This window comes from Hyla sarda, chromosome 1 (assembly GCF_029499605.1).
Source record: "Hyla sarda isolate aHylSar1 chromosome 1, aHylSar1.hap1, whole genome shotgun sequence".
Classification (NCBI taxonomy): Eukaryota; Metazoa; Chordata; class Amphibia; order Anura; family Hylidae; genus Hyla; species Hyla sarda.
The window spans coordinates 608,551,614-608,575,911 of NC_079189.1; the positions used below are offsets into that span (position 1 = coordinate 608,551,614).

Genomic DNA, 24,298 nt, shown 5'->3' on the forward strand with positions numbered 1-24,298 from the left:
CGTCGTTAAGGGGTTAATGATCTTTTCTGCTCATATAAAACATTCCAGGTGACTTTTCCTACTGTCTAATTATGTTTACAATATTTCTTATCTTATGAATCAGGGAGAAGACATGAGCAATATTAATGCTACAGACATGAAGGAAGAAGAGGAGACATATGTGAGCAGTGATGAGCAGTATAAGGACATTCCTACAGGGAATGATCTGATGTATATTAATGCTACAGACATAAAGGAAGAAGAAGAGACAGATGTGAGCGGTGATGACCAGTATAAGGAAGACATTCCTACAGGGAAAGATCTTATCTATATTAATGCTACAGACATAAAGGAAGAAGAAGAGACAGCTGTGAGCGGTGATGAGCAGTATAAGGAAGACATTCCTACAGGGAAAGATCTTATCTATATTAATGCTACAGACATAAAGGAAGAAGAAGAGACAGATGTGAGCGGTGATGAGCAGTATAAGGAAGACATTCCTAAAGGGAAAGATCTGATCTATATTAATGCTACAAACATAAAGGAAGAAGAAGAGACAGATGCGAGCGGTGATGAGCAGTATAAGGAGGACATTTCTAAAGGTACCACTAAATATGCTGCTCCTGCTATCTCTGTGGGATCAGGATGTATAGTATTTATACACCTCCCCTGGCTCTATTTGTAATCTGCTGCTATCTCTATGGGATCAGGATATATATAGTAGTTATACACCTCCCCTCCAGCTCTATTTGTATACTGCTACTATCTCTATAGGATCAGTATATATAGTAGTTATACACCTCCCTCCAGCTCTATCTGTATTCTGCTGTTATCTATATGGGATCAGGATATATATATAGTAGTTATACACCCCGACCCCCTTCAGCTCTACGGGGAAGATTTATCAAAACCTGTCTAGAGGAAAAGTTGCTGAGTTGCCCATAGCAACCAATCAGATCTCTTCTTTCATTTTTGAAAAAGCCTATGAAAAATGAAAGAAACGATCTGATTGGTTGCTCTGGGCAACTCAGCAACTTTTCGTCCGGACAGGTTTTGATAAATCTCCCCCTATGTGTATACTGCTGCTGCTATCTCTATGGGATCAGGATATATAGTAGTTATATACCCCCTCCAGTTCTATCTGTATACTGCTGCTATCTCTATGGGATCAGGATATATTATATAGCATTTGTCTGTGGAAATGTAGTACAGTATATAGTTGTTATACACCTCCCCTAAAGTTGTGTTCTTACATTGCATTTTGGATTTTTTAACCATGTTTTTTCCAAAATGTCACCAATAATGTTGCTTTTTACGTGTCTCTTTTATAGCCAAAAGGCAGTAAATCTAAATGTAAAAATGCAGGACAATTACAGCGTGTGAGCACAGCCTAAAGACTTCATAAAACATGTAATCATAGGTCAAATCACTACTATATATCCTGATCCCATAGAGATAGCAGCAGCATACAGATAGAGCTGGAGGGGAGATGTATAAATACTATATATCCTGATCAATAGAGATAGCAGCAGTATACAAATAGAGCTGGAGGGGAGGTGTATAACTACTATATATTTTTATCCCATAGAGACAGCAGCAGTATACAAATAGAGCTGGAGGGGAGGTGTATAACTACTATATATTCTTATCCAATAGACATAGCAGCAGTATACAGATAGAGCTGGAGGGGAGGTGTATAACTACTATATATTCTTATCCCATAGAGATAGAGCTGGAGGGGAGGTGTATAACTACTATATATCCTGATCCCATAGAGACAGCAGCAGTATACAGATAGAGCTGGAGGGGTATAACTACTATATATCCTGATCCCATAGAGATAGCAGCAGTATACAGATAGAGATGGAGGAGAGGTGTATAACTACTATATATCCTGATCCCATAGAGATAGCAGCAGTATACAGATAGAGCTGGAGGGGAGGTGTATAACTACTATATATCCTGATCCCATAGAGAAAGCAGCAGTATACAGATGGAGCTGGAGGGGAGGTGTATAACTACTATATATTCTGATCCCATAGAGATAGAGCTGGAGGGGAGGGGTATAACTTCTATATATCCTGATCCCATAGAGACAGCAGCAGTATACAGATGGAGCTGGAGGGGAAGGGTATAACTACTTTATATCTTGATCCCATAGAGATAGCCACAGCAGTATACAGATAGAGCTGGAAGGGGAGGTGTATAACTACTATATATCCTGATCCCATAGAGACAGCAGCAGTATAAAGATAGAGCTGGAGGGGTATAACTACTGTATATCCTGATCCCATAGAGATAGCAGCAGTATACAGATAGAGCTGGAGGGGTATAACTTCTATATATTCTGATCCCATAGAGATAGCCACAGCAGTATACAGATAGAGCTGGAGGGGAGGTGTATAACTACTATATATCCTGATCCCATAGAGACAGCAGCAGTATACAGATAGAGCTGGAGGGGTGATGTATAACTATTATATATCCTGATCCCATAGAGATAGCAGCAGCAGTATACAGATAGAGCTGGAGAGGAGGTATATAACTACTATATATCCTGATCCCATAGAGATAGCCACAGCAGTATACAGATAGAGCTGGAGGGGAGGGGTATAAATTCTATATATCCTGATCCCATAGAGACAGCAGCAGTATAAAGATAGAGCTGGAGGGGTATAACTACTGTATATCCTGATCCCATAGAGATAGCAGCAGTATACAGATAGAGCTGGAGGGGAGGGGTATAACTTCTATATATCCTGATCCCAGAGACAGCAGCAGTATACAGATGGAGCTGGAGGGGAGGTGTATAACTACTATATATTCTGATCCCATAGAGATAGCAGCAGTATACAGATAGAGCTGGAGCGGTATAACTTCTATATATCCTGATCCCATAGAGATAGCCACAGCAGTATACAGATAGAGCTGGAGGGGAGGTGTATAACTTCTATATATCCTGATCCCATAGAGACAGCAGCAGTATAAAGATAGAGCTGGAGGGGTATAACTACTGTATATCCTGATCCCATAGAGATAGAGCTGGAGGGGAGGGGTATAACTTCTATATATCCTGATCCCAGAGACAGCAGCAGTATACAGATGGAGCTGGAGGGGAAGGGTATAACTGCTTTATATCTTGATCCCATAGAGATAGCCACAGCAGTATACAGATAGAGCGGGAGGGGTATAACTACTATATATCCTGATCCCATAGAGATAGCCGCAGCAGTATACAGATAGAGCTGGAGGGGAGGTGTATAACTACTATATATCCTGATCCCATAGAGACAGCAGCAGTATACAGATGGAGCTGGAGGGGAGGTGTATAACTACTATATATTCTGATCCCATAGAGATAGAGCTGGAGGGGAGGGGTATAACTTCTATATATCCTGATCCCATAGAGACAGCAGCAGTATACAGATGGAGCTGGAGGGGAAGGGTATAACTACTATATATCCTGATCCCATAGAGATAGCCACAGCAGTATACAGATAGAGCTGGAGGGGAGGTGTATAACTACTATATATCCTGATACCATAGAGATAGCAGCAGTATACAGATAGAGCTGGAGGGGTATAACTACTATATATCCTGATCCCATAGAGATAGCCACAGCAGTATACAGATAGAGCTGGAGGGGAGGGGTATAACTTCTATATATCCTGATCCCATAGAGACAGCAGCAGTATAAAGATAGAGCTGGAGGGGTATAACTACTGTATATCCTGATCCCATAGAGATAGCAGCAGTATACAGATAGAGCTGGAGGGGTATAACTTCTATATATCCTGATCTCAGAGAAAGCAGCAGTATACAGATGGAGCTGGAGGGGAGGTGTATAACTACTATATATTCTGATCCCATAGAGATAGCAGCAGTATACAGATAGAGCTGGAGGGGTATAACTTCTATATATCCTGATCCCATAGAGATAGCCACAGCAGTATACAGATAGAGCTGGAGGGGAGGTGTATAACTACTATATATCCTGATCCCATAGAGACAGCAGCAGTATACAGATAGAGCTGGAGGGGTATAACTACTATATAACCTGATCCCATAGAGATAGCCACAGCAGTATACAGATAGAGCTGGAGGGGAAGTGTATAACTACTATATATCCTGATACCATAGAGATAGCAGCAGTATACAGATAGAGCTGAAGGGGTATAACTTCTATATATCCTGATCCCATAGAGATAGCCACAGCAGTATACAGATAGAGCTGGAGAGGAGGGGTATAACTTCTATATATCCTGATCCCATAGAGACAGCAGCAGTATAAAGATAGAGCTGGAGGGGTATAACTACTGTATATCCTGATCCCATAGATATAGCAGCAGTATACAGATAGAGCTGGAGGGGAGGGGTATAACTTCTTTATATCCTGATCCCAGAGACAGCAGCAGTATACAGATGGAGCTGGAGGGGAGGTGTATAACTACTATATATTCTGATCCCATAGAGATAGCAGCAGTATACAGATAGAGCTGGAGGGGTATAACTTCTATATATCCTGATCCCATAGAGACAGCAGCAGTATAAAGATAGAGCTGGAGGGGAAGGGTATAACTGCTTTATATCTTGATCCCATAGAGATAGCCACAGCAGTATACAGATAGAGCTGGAGGGGAGGTGTATAACTACTATATATCTTGATCCCATTGAGATAGCCGCAGCAGTGTACAGATAGAGCTGGAGGGGAGGTGTATAACTACTATATATCTTGATCCCATAGAGATAGCAGCAGTATACAGATAGAGCTGGAGGTGTATAACTACTATATATCCTGATCCCATAGAGATAGCTGCAGCAGTGTACAGATAGAGCTGAAGGGGAGGTGTATAACTACTATATATCTTGATCCCATAGAGATAGCAGCAGTATACAGATAGAGCTGGAGGGGTATAACTACTATATAACCTGATCCCATAGAGATAGCCACAGCAGTATACAGATAGAGCTGGAGGGGAAGTGTATAACTACTATATATCCTGATACCATAGAGATAGCAGCAGTATACAGATAGAGCTGAAGGGGTATAACTTCTATATATCCTGATCCCATAGAGATAGCCACAGCAGTATACAGATAGAGCTGGAGAGGAGGGGTATAACTTCTATATATCCTGATCCCATAGAGACAGCAGCAGTATAAAGATAGAGCTGGAGGGGTATAACTACTGTATATCCTGATCCCATAGATATAGCAGCAGTATACAGATAGAGCTGGAGGGGAGGGGTATAACTTCTTTATATCCTGATCCCAGAGACAGCAGCAGTATACAGATGGAGCTGGAGGGGAGGTGTATAACTACTATATATTCTGATCCCATAGAGATAGCAGCAGTATACAGATAGAGCTGGAGGGGTATAACTTCTATATATCCTGATCCCATAGAGACAGCAGCAGTATAAAGATAGAGCTGGAGGGGAAGGGTATAACTGCTTTATATCTTGATCCCATAGAGATAGCCACAGCAGTATACAGATAGAGCTGGAGGGGAGGTGTATAACTACTATATATCTTGATCCCATTGAGATAGCCGCAGCAGTATACAGATAGAGCTGGAGGGGAGGTGTATAACTACTATATATCTTGATCCCATAGAGATAGCCACAGCAGTATACAGATAGAGCTGGAGGGGAGGGGTATAACTTCTATATATCCTGATCCCATAGAGACAGCAGCAGTATAAAGATAGAGCTGGAGGGGTATAACTACTGTATATCCTGATCCCATAGAGATAGCAGCAGTATACAGATAGAGCTGGAGGGGTATAACTTCTATATATCCTGATCTCAGAGAAAGCAGCAGTATACAGATGGAGCTGGAGGGGAGGTGTATAACTACTATATATTCTGATCCCATAGAGATAGCAGCAGTATACAGATAGAGCTGGAGGGGTATAACTTCTATATATCCTGATCCCATAGAGATAGCCACAGCAGTATACAGATAGAGCTGGAGGGGAGGTGTATAACTACTATATATCCTGATCCCATAGAGACAGCAGCAGTATACAGATAGAGCTGGAGGGGTATAACTACTATATAACCTGATCCCATAGAGATAGCCACAGCAGTATACAGATAGAGCTGGAGGGGAAGTGTATAACTACTATATATCCTGATACCATAGAGATAGCAGCAGTATACAGATAGAGCTGAAGGGGTATAACTTCTATATATCCTGATCCCATAGAGATAGCCACAGCAGTATACAGATAGAGCTGGAGAGGAGGGGTATAACTTCTATATATCCTGATCCCATAGAGACAGCAGCAGTATAAAGATAGAGCTGGAGGGGTATAACTACTGTATATCCTGATCCCATAGATATAGCAGCAGTATACAGATAGAGCTGGAGGGGAGGGGTATAACTTCTTTATATCCTGATCCCAGAGACAGCAGCAGTATACAGATGGAGCTGGAGGGGAGGTGTATAACTACTATATATTCTGATCCCATAGAGATAGCAGCAGTATACAGATAGAGCTGGAGGGGTATAACTTCTATATATCCTGATCCCATAGAGACAGCAGCAGTATAAAGATAGAGCTGGAGGGGAAGGGTATAACTGCTTTATATCTTGATCCCATAGAGATAGCCACAGCAGTATACAGATAGAGCTGGAGGGGAGGTGTATAACTACTATATATCTTGATCCCATTGAGATAGCCGCAGCAGTGTACAGATAGAGCTGGAGGGGAGGTGTATAACTACTATATATCTTGATCCCATAGAGATAGCAGCAGTATACAGATAGAGCTGGAGGTGTATAACTACTATATATCCTGATCCCATAGAGATAGCTGCAGCAGTGTACAGATAGAGCTGAAGGGGAGGTGTATAACTACTATATATCTTGATCCCATAGAGATAGCAGCAGTATACAGATAGAGCTGGAGGGGTATAACTACTATATAACCTGATCCCATAGAGATAGCCACAGCAGTATACAGATAGAGCTGGAGGGGAAGTGTATAACTACTATATATCCTGATACCATAGAGATAGCAGCAGTATACAGATAGAGCTGAAGGGGTATAACTTCTATATATCCTGATCCCATAGAGATAGCCACAGCAGTATACAGATAGAGCTGGAGAGGAGGGGTATAACTTCTATATATCCTGATCCCATAGAGACAGCAGCAGTATAAAGATAGAGCTGGAGGGGTATAACTACTGTATATCCTGATCCCATAGATATAGCAGCAGTATACAGATAGAGCTGGAGGGGAGGGGTATAACTTCTTTATATCCTGATCCCAGAGACAGCAGCAGTATACAGATGGAGCTGGAGGGGAGGTGTATAACTACTATATATTCTGATCCCATAGAGATAGCAGCAGTATACAGATAGAGCTGGAGGGGTATAACTTCTATATATCCTGATCCCATAGAGACAGCAGCAGTATAAAGATAGAGCTGGAGGGGAAGGGTATAACTGCTTTATATCTTGATCCCATAGAGATAGCCACAGCAGTATACAGATAGAGCTGGAGGGGAGGTGTATAACTACTATATATCTTGATCCCATTGAGATAGCCGCAGCAGTGTACAGATAGAGCTGGAGGGGAGGTGTATAACTACTATATATCTTGATCCCATAGAGATAGCAGCAGTATACAGATAGAGCTGGAGGTGTATAACTACTATATATCCTGATCCCATAGAGATAGCTGCAGCAGTGTACAGATAGAGCTGAAGGGGAGGTGTATAACTACTATATATCTTGATCCCATAGAGATAGCAGCAGTATACAGATAGAGCTGGAGGTGTATAACTACTATATATCCTGATCCCATAGAGATAGCTGCAGCAGTGTACAGATAGAGCTGAAGGGGAGGTGTATAATTACTATATATCTTGATTCTATAGAGATAGCCGCAGCAGTATATAGAGCTAGAGGTGAGATGCATGTCTACTATATATCCTGGTACCAGAAAGTTAAACAGATTTGTAAAGTATTTCTATTTAAAGAGCACTGTGGTCAGACTGGTAAGAGCTTCACAGCAGTAGAATGTAGAAAAAAAATGTTGTCCTGCGGAGTACCCCTTTAAAGCACTTTTTTGTTGTTGTAATTTTTAAAAGTAGTAAAACATAATGAAAATAATACAAATTGGGTATTATTCTGATCATACCAACATGGTGAATACAGATAACAGGTTAATTTTGCCATACAGTGAATGGCCTTCCCTTTTTTCCCCATTATGCAGTATATTTTATGGTAAAATGATAGGTGTAATTACAACGTACAATTGGTTCCGCAAAAAACAAATCCTTATGTGGCCCTGTAGATGGGAAGATAAGAGTTTTGTCGTATAAAAGGAGAGGATGAAAAAATAAACTTTTGGTTAAAGAGAACCTGTCATCAAACCATATTTTCTGAACTAACTCAGATTATATTCCCTAACTAATCCTAACACCCCTCCTGTCTTAAAAAAAAAAAATTCCGAGCTTTAAAAAGCTGTGTATCATACCTTTCCCCTTTCCCCTGGGAGTGTGAGCTCCCAGCAGTAGAAAGTGAGCGTTCCCCAGCAGGTGTGACATCACTGAAGCCTATAAGAGCTGTGAATCCCTATGCCCGAAACGCACTTCCTGAGTTTGGACTTCTGCAAGTCCGGGTGGAGACCAAATTAACTGTTTGGGAACAGAACAGAGCCACCTAGTGGCCGTTTTTTTTTCAATCACATTGAAAACATAAAGGATGAAAATTTTAACAGCAAGTAAATAGCAAAGTGTCTTATAACAACATAAGGAACAATATATTAAAAGTTTAGTTTGGTGACAGGTACTCTTTAACCCCTTAAAGACCAAGCGTTTTTCTGTTTTTGCACATTCGTTTTTTCCTCCTTACCTTTTAAAAATCATATGAGGGATTTTTTTTTTTTTGCGCCACCAATTCTGCTTTGTAATGAAAAAAAATCATTGTACGACAAAATTTAGTAAAAAAAAAACACAATTTTGTCAATTTTGGGGCTTCCGTTTCTAGGCAGTACATTTTTCAGTAAAAATTACACTTTAGCTTTATTCTGTAGGTCCATACGGTTAAATTGATCCCCTACTTATATAGGTTTGATTTTGTCGTACTTCTGGAAAAGATCTAACGTTTTTATCGGTACCATTTTTGTTGTGATCTGACTTTTTGATCGCTTTTTATACATTTTTTTATTGTATAAAAAGTGACCAAACTACGCTATTTTGGAGTTAGGAATTTTTTTGCGCATACGCCATTGACCGCGCGGTTTAATTAACAATTTATTTTTATAGTTTGGACATTTACGCACGAGGCGATACCACATATGTTTATTTTTATTATGTTTATATATTTTTTTATATATGGAATTTGGGAAAAAGGGGGGTGATGTGTGTGTTTTTAAACTTTTTTTTTTTTTTTTTTACACTTCTAGTCCCCTTGGGGGACTTTTAGGAGGAATCATTAGATTCCTCATACAGATCAATGTGGTTCCATAAAAGCACACTGATCTGTGAATTGACGATTGATAAAACCTGGTCCTGCCAGGCCTTATCATTCACAGCGCAGGAGCCGACATAGGATGTGAGGAAAGCCCTTCTGCTACCTCAGCAGTGGATCGCCCCCCATCCCCCGCGATCGTGCTGCTGGACCACCAGAGACGGGATAAAGGCACCTTTTAGACGCCGCTGTCAAAGGGTTAATAGCTATTAACTCCGCCCCCCCAGCTACAGGAATCAGCTGGAGTTAGGAGCCTGCGTCGTACCCCATTAACGGCACATGGACAAGTATAGATGTCCATGGTCGTTAACAGGTTAAGGTTATTACTCAAAAATGAAAAACTGTTTTATTCTCTGCAGATGACTGTATCCGGAGGTCCGAGGAGAATCTTATATCTTCAGATTATAAAGCAGATGATGATATCACACAAGATACATATGAAGAACATTCCATTATCCCAGATACACCCTCAGCCCTTCACAGCCAAGATCTGTCATCTCATCCTTATATACAGGTCCTGTCTTCTCATTCATCACAGGATGTTCAGGAAAATAAAGAAAGGCAATTTTCTTGTCCAGAATGTGAAAAATGTTTTATTCGGAAATCGAATCTTGTTCAACATCAAAGAACTCACACAGGAGAGAAGCCATTTTCATGTCTAGAATGTGGAAAGAGTTTTATTCGGAAATCAAATCTTGTTCAACATCAAAGAACTCACACAGGAGAGAAGCCATTTTCATGTCTAGAATGTGGGAGAGGTTTTACTCAGAAATCAAACCTTGTTATACATAGAAGAATTCACACAGGAGAGAAGCCATTTTCCTGTTCAGAATGTGGGAGATGTTTTGCTGAGAAATCATCTCTTGTTTTTCATCAAAGAATTCACACAGGGGAGAAGCCATTTTCATGTTCAGAATGTGGGAAATGTTTTACTGAGAAATCATCTCTTGTGAGTCATCAACGAATTCACACAGGAGAGAAGCCACATTCATGTTTAGAATGTGGGAAACATTTTACTCATAAGTTATCTCTTGTTGTTCATCAAAGAACTCACACAGGAGAGAGGCCATTTTTATGTCCAGAATGTGGAAAATGTTATAACAATAGATCACAGCTTGTCAAACATAAAAAAACACACACAAGAGAGAAATGACATTTTCATGTTCAGAATGTGGAAAATGTTTTACTGAGAAATCAAATCTTGTTCAACATCTTAGAACTCACACATGGTAGAAGGCAATATTATGTTTAGGATGTGGAAAATATTTTAAAAATAAATCAAAGCTTGTTAAACATTAGAAAACTCACACAGGAGAGAAGCTATTTTTACTTTCAGAATGTGGGAAATGTTTTACTCAGAAATCAAATCTTGTTAAACATCTAAAAACTCACACATGAAAGAAGCCATTTTCCTGTTCTGAATGTGGGAAATGTTTTTTTGTGAAATAACATCTCAAACATCTAAGAATTCACACAGGAGAGAAGCCAATTCCGAGCAATAAATGATGATGCAGAGAACACATCTATATATTAACCATGTACATAGGATATCTGACATTTATACATATATCATATACTGCATCTCCAAACTTGTTCCCAATTGTTAATAAAGTTTTCTTTTAGAACGTAGTCACCGATCCAGCGATGTCATCACTATAGTTTACATGGTAGGAAAAGAGTGTGATATATGGTTGTGATATTCACTGCTCCTCATGGAGAAGACCCAACAGGCATAATCCATGGGGAGCTGCTACTGGAGACCCAAACACCTCAGAGAGAAGGGACTTATTCCAGTGATGAAGAATTCCAGGACATGACCAGATTAGAGACACAAAATCACTTCTATCTTCTGGCTTCTAGGACATTATTCTGATGGAAGAACTTTACACATTATAAAAAGTCCTATAGGTGTTGGGGAACATTTATAGACAATTGTTGGCCCCGGCTGTCATGGCGTACCATAGGCCCCCTGCCTCCATATTACACAGGTCTGATGGGGGAACAGGGTACGTAAGGGGTACTTCGGTGAAAAACATTTTTTTTTTTTTTAAACCAACTGGTGCCAGAAAGTTATACAGATTTGTAAATTACTTCTATTTAAAAATCTTAATCCTTTCAGTACTTATCAGCTGCTGTATGCGCCACAGGACGTTGTGTAGTTCTTTCTATTCTGACCACACTGCTATCTGATGACACCTCTGTCCATGTCAAGAACTGTCCAAAGCAGGAGCAAATTCCCATAACAAACCTCTCCTGCTCTGGACAGTCCCTGACATGGACAAAGGTGTCAGCAGAGAGCACTGTGGTCAGACTGGAAAGAACTACACAACATACAGCAGCTGATAAGTACTTGAAGGATTATGATTTTTTTAATAGAAGTTATTTACAAATCTGTTTAACTTTCTGGCTCCAGTTGATAAAAAAAAAAAAAAAGAAAATTCCACCGGAGTACCCCTTTAACCCCTTAACTACCACGGGTGTAAATGTACGTCCTTGCGCGGCGGTACTTCGCGTACCAGGGCATACATTTACGTCCTGTACATGACCGCGAGCATCAGAACGATGATCGTGTCATGTGTGGCAGGTCCCGGCTGCTGATCGCGCGTTTGCCATTAACCCCTCAGATGCCGTGAACAATACAGATCACGACATCTGCGGCAGCGCGGCTACATTTTATGCTGATCTGATCGCCCGCGGCACGACCACGGGATCAGATCAGCTAATATGGCGGTCGAAGGTCCCCTCACTTGCCTCCGCCGCCTTCCCAGCTTCTTCCAGACCAGAGCAGAAGATTGCCGATAACGCTGATCAGTGCTATGCCCTATGCACAGCACTGAACAGTATTTGCAATCAACTGATTGCTATAAATAGTCTCTTATGGGGACTATAAAAGTGTTAAAAAAAAAAAGTAAAAAAAATGTGAAAGATCCCCTCCCCCAATAAAAATGTAAAATTTCCCTTTTTCCCATTTTACCCCCAAAAAGTGTAAAAAAAAAAAAAGAAATTAGAAACATATTTGGTATCGCCGCGTGCGTAAATGTCCGAGCTATTAAAATATAATGTTAATGATCCCGTTCGATGAACGGCGTGAACATTAAAAAAAATCCAAAATTGCTGCTTTTTATGTCTCCTTTTATTTAAAAAAAATTAATAACATTTTTATAAACACAAATGTGGTATCAATAAAAAGTAAAGATCACGGTGCAAAAAAATTAGCCCTCATACCGCTGCTTATATGGAAAAAGAGGGATTTTAAATGTACTAATTTGGTTAAGAAGTTTGCGATTTTTTTAAAGTGCATACGTTTTTTCAGTAGGAAGAGGGTCATGTGACACATCAAACTTATTGGGAATTTCACAAGAAAAACAATGATGTGTTTGGTTTTAACGTAACTTTATTCTTTCATGAGTTATTTACAAGTTTCTGACCACTTATAAAATGTGTTCAATGTGCTGCCCATTGTGTTGGATTGTCAATGCAACCCTCTTCTCTATATACTGCTATATACTACTATATACACCGCAGGAGAAATGCTAGCACAGGCTTCCAGTATACACTGCTATATACTACTATATACACCGCAGGAGAAATGCTAGCACAGGCTTCCAGTATCCGTATACACTGCTATATACTACTATATACACCGCAGGAGAAATGCTAGCACAGGCTTCCAGTATCTGTATACACTGCTATATACTACTATATACACCGCAGGAGAAATGCTAGCACAGGCTTCCAGTATCTGTATACACTGCTATATACTACTATATACACCGCAGGAGAAATGCTAGCACAGGCTTCCAGTATCTGTATATACTACTATATACACCGCAGGAGAAATGCTAGCACAGGCTTCCAGTATCTGTATACACTGCTATATACTACTATATACACCGCAGGAGAAATGCTAGCACAGGCTTCCAGTATCTGTATACACTGCTATATACACCGCAGGAGAAATGCTAGCACAGGCTTCCAGTATCTGTATACACTGCTATATACTACTATATACACAGCAGGAGAAATGCTAGCACAGGCTTCCAGTATCTGTATACACTGCTATATACTACTATATACACCGCAGGAGAAATGCTAGCACAGGCTTCCAGTATCTGTATACACTGCTATATACTACTATATCAACCACAGGAGAAATGCTAGCACAGGCTTCCAGTATCTGTATACACTGCTATATACTACTATATACACCGCAGGAGAAATGCTAGCACAGGCTTTCAGTATCTGTATACACTGCTATATACTACTATATACACCGCAGGAGAAATGCTAGCACAGGCTTCCAGTATCCGTATACACTGCTATATACTACTATATACACCGCAGGAGAAATGCTAGCACAGGCTTCCAGTATCCCTATACACTGCTATATACTACTATATACACCGCAGGAGAAATGCTAGCACAGGCTTCCAGTATCCGTATACACTGCTATATACTACTATATACACCACAGGAGAAATGCTAGCACAGGCTTCCAGTATCCATATACACTGCTATATACTACTATATACACTGCAGGAGAAATGCTAGCACAGGCTTCCAGTATCCTTATACACTGCTATATACTACTATATACACCGCAGGAGAAATGCTAGCACAGGCTTCCAGTATCCGTATACACTGCTATATACTACTATATACACCGCAGGAGAAATGCTAGCACAGGCTTCCAGTATCTGTATACACTGCTATATACACCGCAGGAGAAATGCTAGCACAGGCTTCCAGTATCTGTATACACTGCTATATACTACTATATACACCGCAGGAGAAATGCTAGCACACGCTTCCAGTATCTGTATACACTGCTATATACTACTATATACACCACAGGAGAAATGCTAGCACAGGCTTCCAGTATCCGTATACACTGCTATATACTACTATATACACCGCAGGAGAAATGCTAGCACAGGCTTCCAGTATCTGTATACACTGCTATATACACCGCAGGAGAAATGCTAGCACAGGCTTCCAGTATCTGTATACACTGCTATATACTACTATATACACCGCAGGAGAAATGCTAGCACAGGCTTCCAGTGTCTGTATACACTGCTATATACTACTATATACACCGCAGGAGAAATGCTAGCACAGGCTTCCAGTATCTGTATACACTGCTATATACTACTATATCAACCACAGGAGAAATGCTAGCACAGGCTTCCAGTATCTGTATACACTGCTATATACTACTATATACACCGCAGGAGAAATGCTAGCACAGGCTTTCAGTATCTGTATACACTGCTATATACTACTATATACACCGCAGGAGAAATGCTAGCACAGGCTTCCAGTATCCGTATACACTGCTATATACTACTATATACACCGCAGGAGAAATGCTAGCACAGGCTTCCAGTATCCCTATACACTGCTATAAACTACTATATACACCGCAGGAGAAATGCTAGCACAGGCTTCCAGTATCCGTATACACTGCTATATACTACTATATACACCGCAGGAGAAATGCTAGCACAGGCTTCAAGTATCCATATACACTGCTATATACTACTATATACACTGCAGGAGAAATGCTAGCACAGGCTTCCAGTATCCGTATACACTGCTATATACTACTATATACACCGCAGGAGAAATGCTAGCACAGGCTTCCAGTATCTGTATACACTGCTATATACACCGCAGGAGAAATGCTAGCACAGGCTTGCAGTATCTGTATACACTGCTATATACTGCTATATACACCGCAGGAGAAATGCTAGCACAGGCTTCCAGTGTCTGTATACACTGCTATATACTACTATATACACCGCAGGAGAAATGCTAGCACAGGCTTCCAGTATCTGTATACACTGCTATATACTACTATATCAACCACAGGAGAAATGCTAGCACAGGCTTCCAGTATCTGTATACACTGCTATATACTACTATATACACCGCAGGAGAAATGCTAGCACAGGCTTTCAGTATCTGTATACACTGCTATATACTACTATATACACCGCAGGAGAAATGCTAGCACAGGCTTCCAGTATCCGTATACACTGCTATATACTACTATATACACCGCAGGAGAAATGCTAGCACAGGCTTCCAGTATCCCTATACACTGCTATATACTACTATATACACCGCAGGAGAAATGCTAGCACAGGCTTCCAGTATCCGTATACACTGCTATATACTACTATATACACCACAGGAGAAATGCTAGCACAGGCTTCCAGTATCCATATACACTGCTATATACTACTATATACACTGCAGGAGAAATGCTAGCACAGGCTTCCAGTATCCTTATACACTGCTATATACTACTATATACACCGCAGGAGAAATGCTAGCACAGGCTTCCAGTATCCGTATACACTGCTATATACTACTATATACACCGCAGGAGAAACGCTAGTACAGGCTTCCAGTATCCGTATACACTGCTATATACTACTATATACACCGCAGGAGAAATGCTAGCACAGGCTTCCAGTATCCGTATACACTGCTATATACTACTATATACACCGCAGGAGAAATGCTAGCACAGGCTTCCAGTATCCGTATACACTGCTATATACTACTATATACACCGCAGGAGAAATGCTAGCACAGGCTTCCAGTATCCGTATACACTGCTATATACTACTATATACACCGCAGGAGAAATGCTAGCACAGGCTTCCAGTATCCGTATACACTGCTATATACTACTATATACACCGCAGGAGAAATGCTAGCAAAGGCTTCCAGTATCCGTATACACTGCTATATACTACTATATACACCGCACGAGAAATGCTAGCACAGGCTTCCAGTATCCGTATACACTGCTATATACTACTATATACACCACAGGAGAAATGTTAGCACAGGCTTCCAGTATCTGTAGTTTCAGGTGCTGCACATCTCGTATCTTCACAGCATAGACAATTGCCTTCAGATGACCCAAAGATAAAAGTCTAAGGAGGTCAGATCGGGAGACCTTGGGGGCCATTCAACTGGCCCACGATGACCAATCCACTTTCCAGGAAACTGTTCATCTAGGAATGCTCGGACCTGACACCCATAATGTGGTGGTCACCATCTTGCTGGAAAAACTCAGGGAACGTGCAGCTTCAAAGCATAAAGAGGGAAACACATCATCATGTAGCAATTTCACATATCCAGTGGCCTTGAGGTTTCCATTGATGAAGAATGCCCCACTATCTTTGTACCCCATATACCACACCATACCATCAATTTTTGTGTTCCAACAGTCTTGGAGGGATCTATCCAATGTGGGTTAGTGTCAGACCAATAGCGCTGGTTTTGTTTGTTAACTTCACCATTCACATAAAAGTTTCCTCATCACTGAACAAAATCTTCTGCGGAAACTTAGGGTCCTGTTCCAATTTTAGTTTTGCCCATTCTGCAGCACCTGAAACTACGGATACTGGAAGCCTGTGCTGGCATTTCTCCTGAGGTGTATATAGTAGTATATAGCAGTGTATACGGATACTGGAAGCCTGTGCTAGCATTTCTCCTGTGGTGTATATAGTAGTATATAGCAGTGTATACGGATACTGGAAGCCTGTGCTAGCATTTCTCCTGCGGTGTATATAGTAGTATATAGCAGTGTATACGGATACTGGAAGCCTGTGCTAGCATTTCTCCTGCGGTGTATATAGTAGTATATAGCAGTGTATATGGATACTGGAAGCCTGTGCTAGCATTTCTCCTGCAGTGTATATAGTAGTATATAGCAGTGTATACGGATACTGGAAGCCTGTGCTAGCATTTCTCCTGCGGTGTATATAATAGTATATAGCAGTGTATACGGATACTGGAAGCCTGTGCTAGCATTTCTCCTGCGGTGTATATAGTAGTATATAGCAGTGTATACGGATACTGGAAGCCTGTGCTAGCATTTCTCCTGCGGTGTATATAGTAGTATATAGCAGTGTATACGGATACTGGAAGCCTGTGCTAGCATTTCTCCTGCGGTGTATATAGTAGTATATAGCAGTGTATACGGATACTGGAAGCCTGTGCTAGCATTTCTCCTGCGGTGTATATAGTAGTATATAGCAGTGTATACGGATACTGGAAGCCTGTGCTAGCATTTCTCCTGCGGTGTATATAGTAATATATAGCAGTGTATACTGATACTGGAAGCCTGTGCTAGCATTTCTCCTGCAGTGTATATAGTAGTATATAGCAGTGTATACAGATACTGGAAGCCTGTGCTAGCATTTCTCCTGCGGTGTATATAGTAGTATATAGCAGTGTATACAGATACTGGAAGCCTGTGCTAGCATTTCTCCTGCGGTGTATATAGTAGTATATAGCAGTGTATACGGATACTGGAAGCCTGTGCTAGCATTTCTCCTGTGGTGTATATAGTAGTATATAGCAGTGTATAGGGATACTGGAAGCCTGTGCTAGCATTTCTCCTGCGGTGTATATAGTAGTATATAGCAGTGTATACGGATACTGGAAGCCTGTGCTAGCATTTCTCCTGCGGTGTATATAGTAGTATATAGCAGTGTATACGGGTACTGGAAGCCTGTGCTAGCATTTCTCCTTCCGACACCTATAGTCACCGTCCTCTGACATATACACTATAATACATGTATATACTATAATACATGTATATACTATAATACATGTATATACTATAATACTATAATACATGTATATACTATAATACATGTATATACTATAATACTATAATACATGTATACACTATAATACTATAATACATGTATATACTATAATACTATAATACATGTATATACTATAATACTATAATATAGGTATATGCTATAATACATGTATATACTATAATACTATAATATAGGTATATACTATAATACTATAATACATGCATATACTATAATACTATAATACATGTATATACTATAATACATGTATATACTATAATACATGTATATACTATAATACTATAATACATGTATATACTATAATGCTATAATACATGTATATACTATAATACATGTGTATGCTATAATACTATAATACATGTATATACTATAATACTATAATACACGTCTATACTATAATACTATAATACATGTATATACTATAATACTATAATACATGTATATACTATAATACTATAATACATGTATATACTATAATACTATAATACATGTATATACTATAATACTATAATCCATGTATATACTATAATACTATAATACATGTATATACTATAATACTATAATACATGTATACACTATAATACTATAATACATGGATATGCTATAATACATGTATATACTATAATACTATAATACATGTACCGTATTTATCGGCGTATAACACGCACTTTTTAGGCTAAAATTTTTAGCCTAAAGTCTATGTGCGTGTTATACGCCGATACACCCCCTGGAAAGGCAGGGGGAGAGAGGCCGTCGCTGCCCGCTTCTTTCCCCCTGCCTTTCCTGGGGTCTAGAGCGCTGCTGCCGGCCCTTCTCTCCCCCTGGCTATCGGCGCCGCTGCCCGTTCTGTCCCCCTGACTATCGGTACCCGGCGCCCCATTGCCGGCACCGATAGCCTGGGGGAGAGAAGCGGCTGCCCCGTTGCCTCCCCCCATCCCCGGTGGCATAATTACCTGGTTCGGGTCCACGCTGCTGCAGGCCTCCGGCGTGCGTCCCCGGCATCGTTGCTATGCACGGCGCAGCGCACTGACGTAATGCGCCGCGCCATGCAGCGCATAGCAACGACGCCGGGGACGCACGCCGGAGGCCTGCAGCAGCGCGGACCCGAACCAGGTAATTATGCCACCGGGGATGGGGGGAGGCAACAGGGCAGCGGCGCCGGCAATGGGTGCCGCTGCCCCTTCTCTCCCCCTGGCTATCGGCGCCGGCAATGGGGCGCCGGTACCGATAGTCAGGGGGACAGAACGGGCAGCGGCGCCGATAGCCAGGGGGAGAGAAGGGCCGGCAGCAGCGCTCTAGACCCCAGGAAAGGCAGGGGGAGAGAAGCGGGCAGCGACGCCCTCTCTCCCCCTGCCTTTCCTGGGGATGTATCGGGGTATACACGCGCACACACGCACCCTCATTTTACCATGGATATTTGGGTAAAAAACTTTTTTTACCCAAATATCCTTGGTAAAATGAGGGTGCGTGTTATAGGCCGGTGCGTGGTATACCCCGATAAATACGGTATATACTATAAAACTATAATACAAGTATATATACTATAATACATGCATATACTATAATACTATAATACATGCATATACTATAATACTATAATACATGTATATACTATAATACTATAATACATGTATATACTATAATACTATAATACATGCATATACTATAATACTATAATACATGCATATACTATAATACATGCATATACTATAATACATGCATATACTATAATACATGTATATACTATAATACTATAATACATGTATATACTATAATACTATAATACATGTATATGCTATAATACTATAATACATGTATATACTATAATACATGTATATACTATAATACTATAATACATGTATATACTATAATACTATAATACATGTTTCCTCTTCGTCCCCTACGGCAGCACAGAAGGGATATTCCGGTCTCCTGACCTCCCACTAGGACCGCCCATCTAGATTAACATAATTAATTATTTAATTGATTCCTACCCCTAGTCCTATATACAGACCCCGCATACAATCCACCATGTGTTTTTTTTGGTCCTCCTTCCAAAATTGAAGTTCACCATTAGGTTGCCCATTTTGGATTCAGCCTTGCGGGGTTCTTGGCTGCAACTATTATGTGAGTATGTGCCAGTGCGGGGTCCTGGCTTCCCTGCTGTCCTTAAGCCGGTGCGGGGTCCTGGCATGCCGTTCGGACAGCAGGAGGTGCTGCTGGTGCGGGGTCCCAGCTTTATACCAGCACCATCATCCCTCTACTATGGCCGGTGCGGGGTCCTGGCAGGGTGGTGTGGCTGGTATGACTACACGGCAAAGAAAACTATGGAACCAGTGCGGGGTCCTGGTAAGTAGTTTTCTATTATATCTTTATGCTGAATGTCCAGCTAGACGGCGCAGTGTAAATATGAAAGAGTTATCTTACTTGTATTCTGTCTGTGCGCTCGTCTATGCGCACGCTTCCAGCGGTGCCTGCTGTTGCGAATCGGAGCGCGCTTGTCGGCCTCTGCCCGTGTCCCGTCTTGTGCGCATGCGCCGCTGTGCCGTATCTTCGGGCGCATCGGCGCGCGCTCGGCTGTATGTGTCTTATGGGTGCGCGCTGCCAGCTGTTAGCATCTATGTACAGCTGCAGCGGCGCGCATTGCTGACGTCAGCCAGTGCTGGCACAGTAGGGGGCCGGCAGGGGAATGCTTATTAGCCCGGGAGTCTGGCGTTGTTCAGCCACATTGCTGGGCAGCCGGGCTCTTGGACTAATAAGGTACTGTACTTTCTTCCTGCGGGTCCCTGTAGTTCAGTAAACACTTACACTACATTGAGTTTCTCCTTCCTCTGTTTCAGATGTCTTCTGATTCGGCAAGGAAGAAGAGATCCAAGTCTAAACATAGATGCTGTATAAATTGCAGTGAACCTTTACCTGACTCATACCCATTTGATGATTGTGACTTTTGTTCCAAAAATGGAAAGTCAGAAATGCCAATATCTAATAAAACCAAACGCTGTATCAGCTGTTTACAATATCTGCAGGAAGGATGGCCATCTAATATATGTGAGGCATGTTCACCCCCTGATAAATCAGGTTTTGAGGATGAGGCTAGAAACTTCTTTAGCTGGATGCGTAAGCGTATGTCAGATTCTGCGCCCGCTACGCACAAGAAGTATATATATAAAAAAGAAAAAGCTGCTTCCTCATCATCTGATTCGGAATCAAACCATACTATGAAGAGAAATAAAAAAGGGGTCAAAAAATTGTCGTCATCATCCTCCGAGAGCACTTCTGAACCGTCGCACAAAAAGAGAAGGAGGCAGTCTAGGAAACAATTATCTTCCGACTCGGATAGTTCTCCTGGTCCATCTCATAAAAGGAAAAAGAGACATTCTAAAAGACAGTCTTCTTCTTCTGACTCCTCTGACTCATCCTCTGAGTCGGATGAAGTTGCAGAAGACTGTTACTTATTTAATGCAAATGCTGCAGAAAAGCTGATTAAGAAAGTTAAGAAAAGCATGGAGTCAGCTAAGAGTGATCGACCTGCGCAAGATAAGGAAAGTCTATTTTACTTTCCTAAGAGAAAGTCTACTGTCTTGCCAGGTCATCACATTTTGCAGAGTATTATGCAAAAAGAGTGGAAGAAGCCGGATAAGCGCCTGGATATGGGATCAAGATTCAAAAAGGTGTACAGGCTAGACCCGTCTGTATCAGAAGAGTGGGAGCAGCCGGGAAGAGTAGATTCAGCGGTAGCCCGAGTATCAAAGAATGCCTTCTACCCTGTAGATGACGCGGTACTATTAAAGGATGCTATGGACAAAAAGGCAGACACCATGCTGAAAAGAGTGCATGGGAATATGTCAGCTTTAAACAAAGCAGCCTTATCAACGGTACCTGTGTCAAGAGCTATGAGGCTTTGGCTAACCCATTTTTCGCAGGATCTGCAGACAGGCAGCTCTAGACGACGCCTTAAAGAACAACTTTCTTCTCTAAAAGCCGCTGCCGAATTCATGTGTGATTTTTCCCTGGACGTTCTTAAGATCGCTTCTAAGTCCATGGCGGTGGCTAATTCTGCCCGTAGGGCAGTTTGGCTAAGGCCATGGTCAGGAGACACTTCTACAAAATCTAATTTTTGTGCGTTCCCCTTTGAACCTGGCAGGTTGGTGGGAAAACATCTGGATAGAGTTTTGAAGGAAAATAAAAAGGATAAGGTGCTGTATTTACCACGGTCCTTTCGCAAACCCTTTAAGACGAATCGCCCCCAGAAAGCAAAGAACAGCTTTAGGAAGCGTACTTATCCAGAGAGACCGAACAGATTTCAGCCAAGATACCAGAACAAAGGGAAAAAGAATACCAATCCACTCCCAAACCAGAAAACAGAGTTCTGACGCCAGGATTCGGGAACCGGTAGGTGCAAGACTCTTAAAGTTTGCGCATGTATGGGAGAAAATAACCTCAGATGTGTGGGTAATGCAAATCATTCGCGAAGGTTATACTCTCGAATTTCAGCATCTCCCCAGGGACAGATTTCTACTAAATTCATGACAAGACCAGCGAGTGCTTTCTCTCCTAACAGAATTCCTGGAAAAAGAGGCTCTCGAACCGGTTCCAAAAGAAGAAGAATTCAGAGGAGTTTACTCTCGTGTTTTTCCTGTGCCCAAGCCAGATGGAAAATGGCGATTAATTATCGATCTCAGGTATCTGAACAAGCACTTACGAAAAATAAAGTTCAGGATGGACACCATCAGATCGGTATACGGCTTGGTGCAACAAGGAGAAGTGATGGCATCACTAGATTTAAAGGATGCCTATCTACACATCCCCATTGCATCACAAGACAGAAAATTCCTCAGGCTTGCTATTGCCTCAAAAGAAGGGTTTCGTCATTTCCAGTTTCGGGCTCTGCCATTCGGCCTTTCCCCTGCACCCCGAATTTTCACAAAAGTCGTAGTGGTCCTAGTAGCAGCCCTACGTCTGCAGACCATCAGGATCGTGCCATACCTGGACGACTGGTTAGTTGTTGCCACAACACCAGAAATATTAAGAATTCACATCCAGACTTGTATCCAGTTACTACAAAATGTAGGGTTCATTGTGAACTACCGAAAATCGGAGTTAACACCCTCAAGTCAAATTCAGTTTTTAGGACTCACGGTGGATCTCGAGAGAATGAAGATTTTCTTGCCCTCAACAAAAATTGTTCAGATAAGAGAAGCAATTCAGCAGGTATACAGAAATCCATCAATATCAGTGAGGAGAGCAATGAGCGTGTTGGGACTTTTGACGGCAACAATAGAAGCTGTGCCGTGGGCAAGAGCCCATTTCAGGGAGCTTCAACTGGAGATTCTCTCCCACAATCCTCAATTCAAGTCTCTGGATTCTATAATAACAATTTCCCTGAAGGTTCGTCACAGTTTACTTTGGTGGACCAAGAAGGCGAATCTGAATTCAGGCAAGAAATTCATCAACAACGAGCATGTACTAATTACTACGGATGCATCTGCTTCAGGTTGGGGTGCCCATTCAGGGAATACCTGGATTCAAGGAGTTTGGAACCCATCAGTTATGAAGAGATCCTCAAATTTCAAAGAGCTAAAGGCCATTCAGATGGCCCTCCTCCACTACGAGTGCTCTGTCTCCAGAAGGTCTGTGCTCTTGCAGACAGACAACATCGCCGCAGCCTACTACATAAACAAGCAGGGCGGAACCCGATGTCGGTCTCTTCAACAGTTATGTGCACAGATTATGAACTGGGCAGAAGATGTAGTGATAGATCTCCATGCTGTACACATAAAGGGCTGCCTGAATATCCAAGCGGATCTTCTAAGTCGAGAGACTCTACATTCGGGGGAGTGGTCATTAAATCCAAGATATTTCCAGATGTTGACAGACAGGTGGGGGATTCCAGAAATAGATTTAATGGCAACCCGGAGGAATCGCAAGTTGGAGAAGTTCGGTTCATTAATCAAGTACGATGAACCGGACGTGTTAGACGCTTTTTCTATACCTTGGAAGAACAGATTTGTCTACCTGTACCCTCCACTTCCGGTGTTGCCAAAGGTCTTGAGCAAAATCCTTTTGGAGTCTCCCAAGGTCATTCTAATAGCACCATTTTGGCCACGTCGAGCCTGGCTACCAACAATTTTGCAGCTGTCCGAAGGGAGATATTGGAAGTTGCCACCAGTCCCG

The 24,298-nt window shown here is 41.5% G+C and overlaps 1 protein-coding gene across 2 annotated transcripts in view; it reads left to right on the forward strand.

Moving 5' to 3' along the window:
• Positions 1 to 510: 510 nt before the first annotated feature.
• The window catches only part of LOC130297525 (oocyte zinc finger protein XlCOF6-like), a 66,967-nt gene continuing 43,179 nt past the window's right edge, over positions 511 to 24,298 (forward strand). For both annotated transcript variants that reach the window (XM_056550084.1, XM_056550090.1), the window contains exon 1: positions 511 to 581. The gene's annotated coding sequence lies outside the window, so the exon portion shown is untranslated. The remainder of the gene's footprint in view (positions 582 to 24,298) is intronic.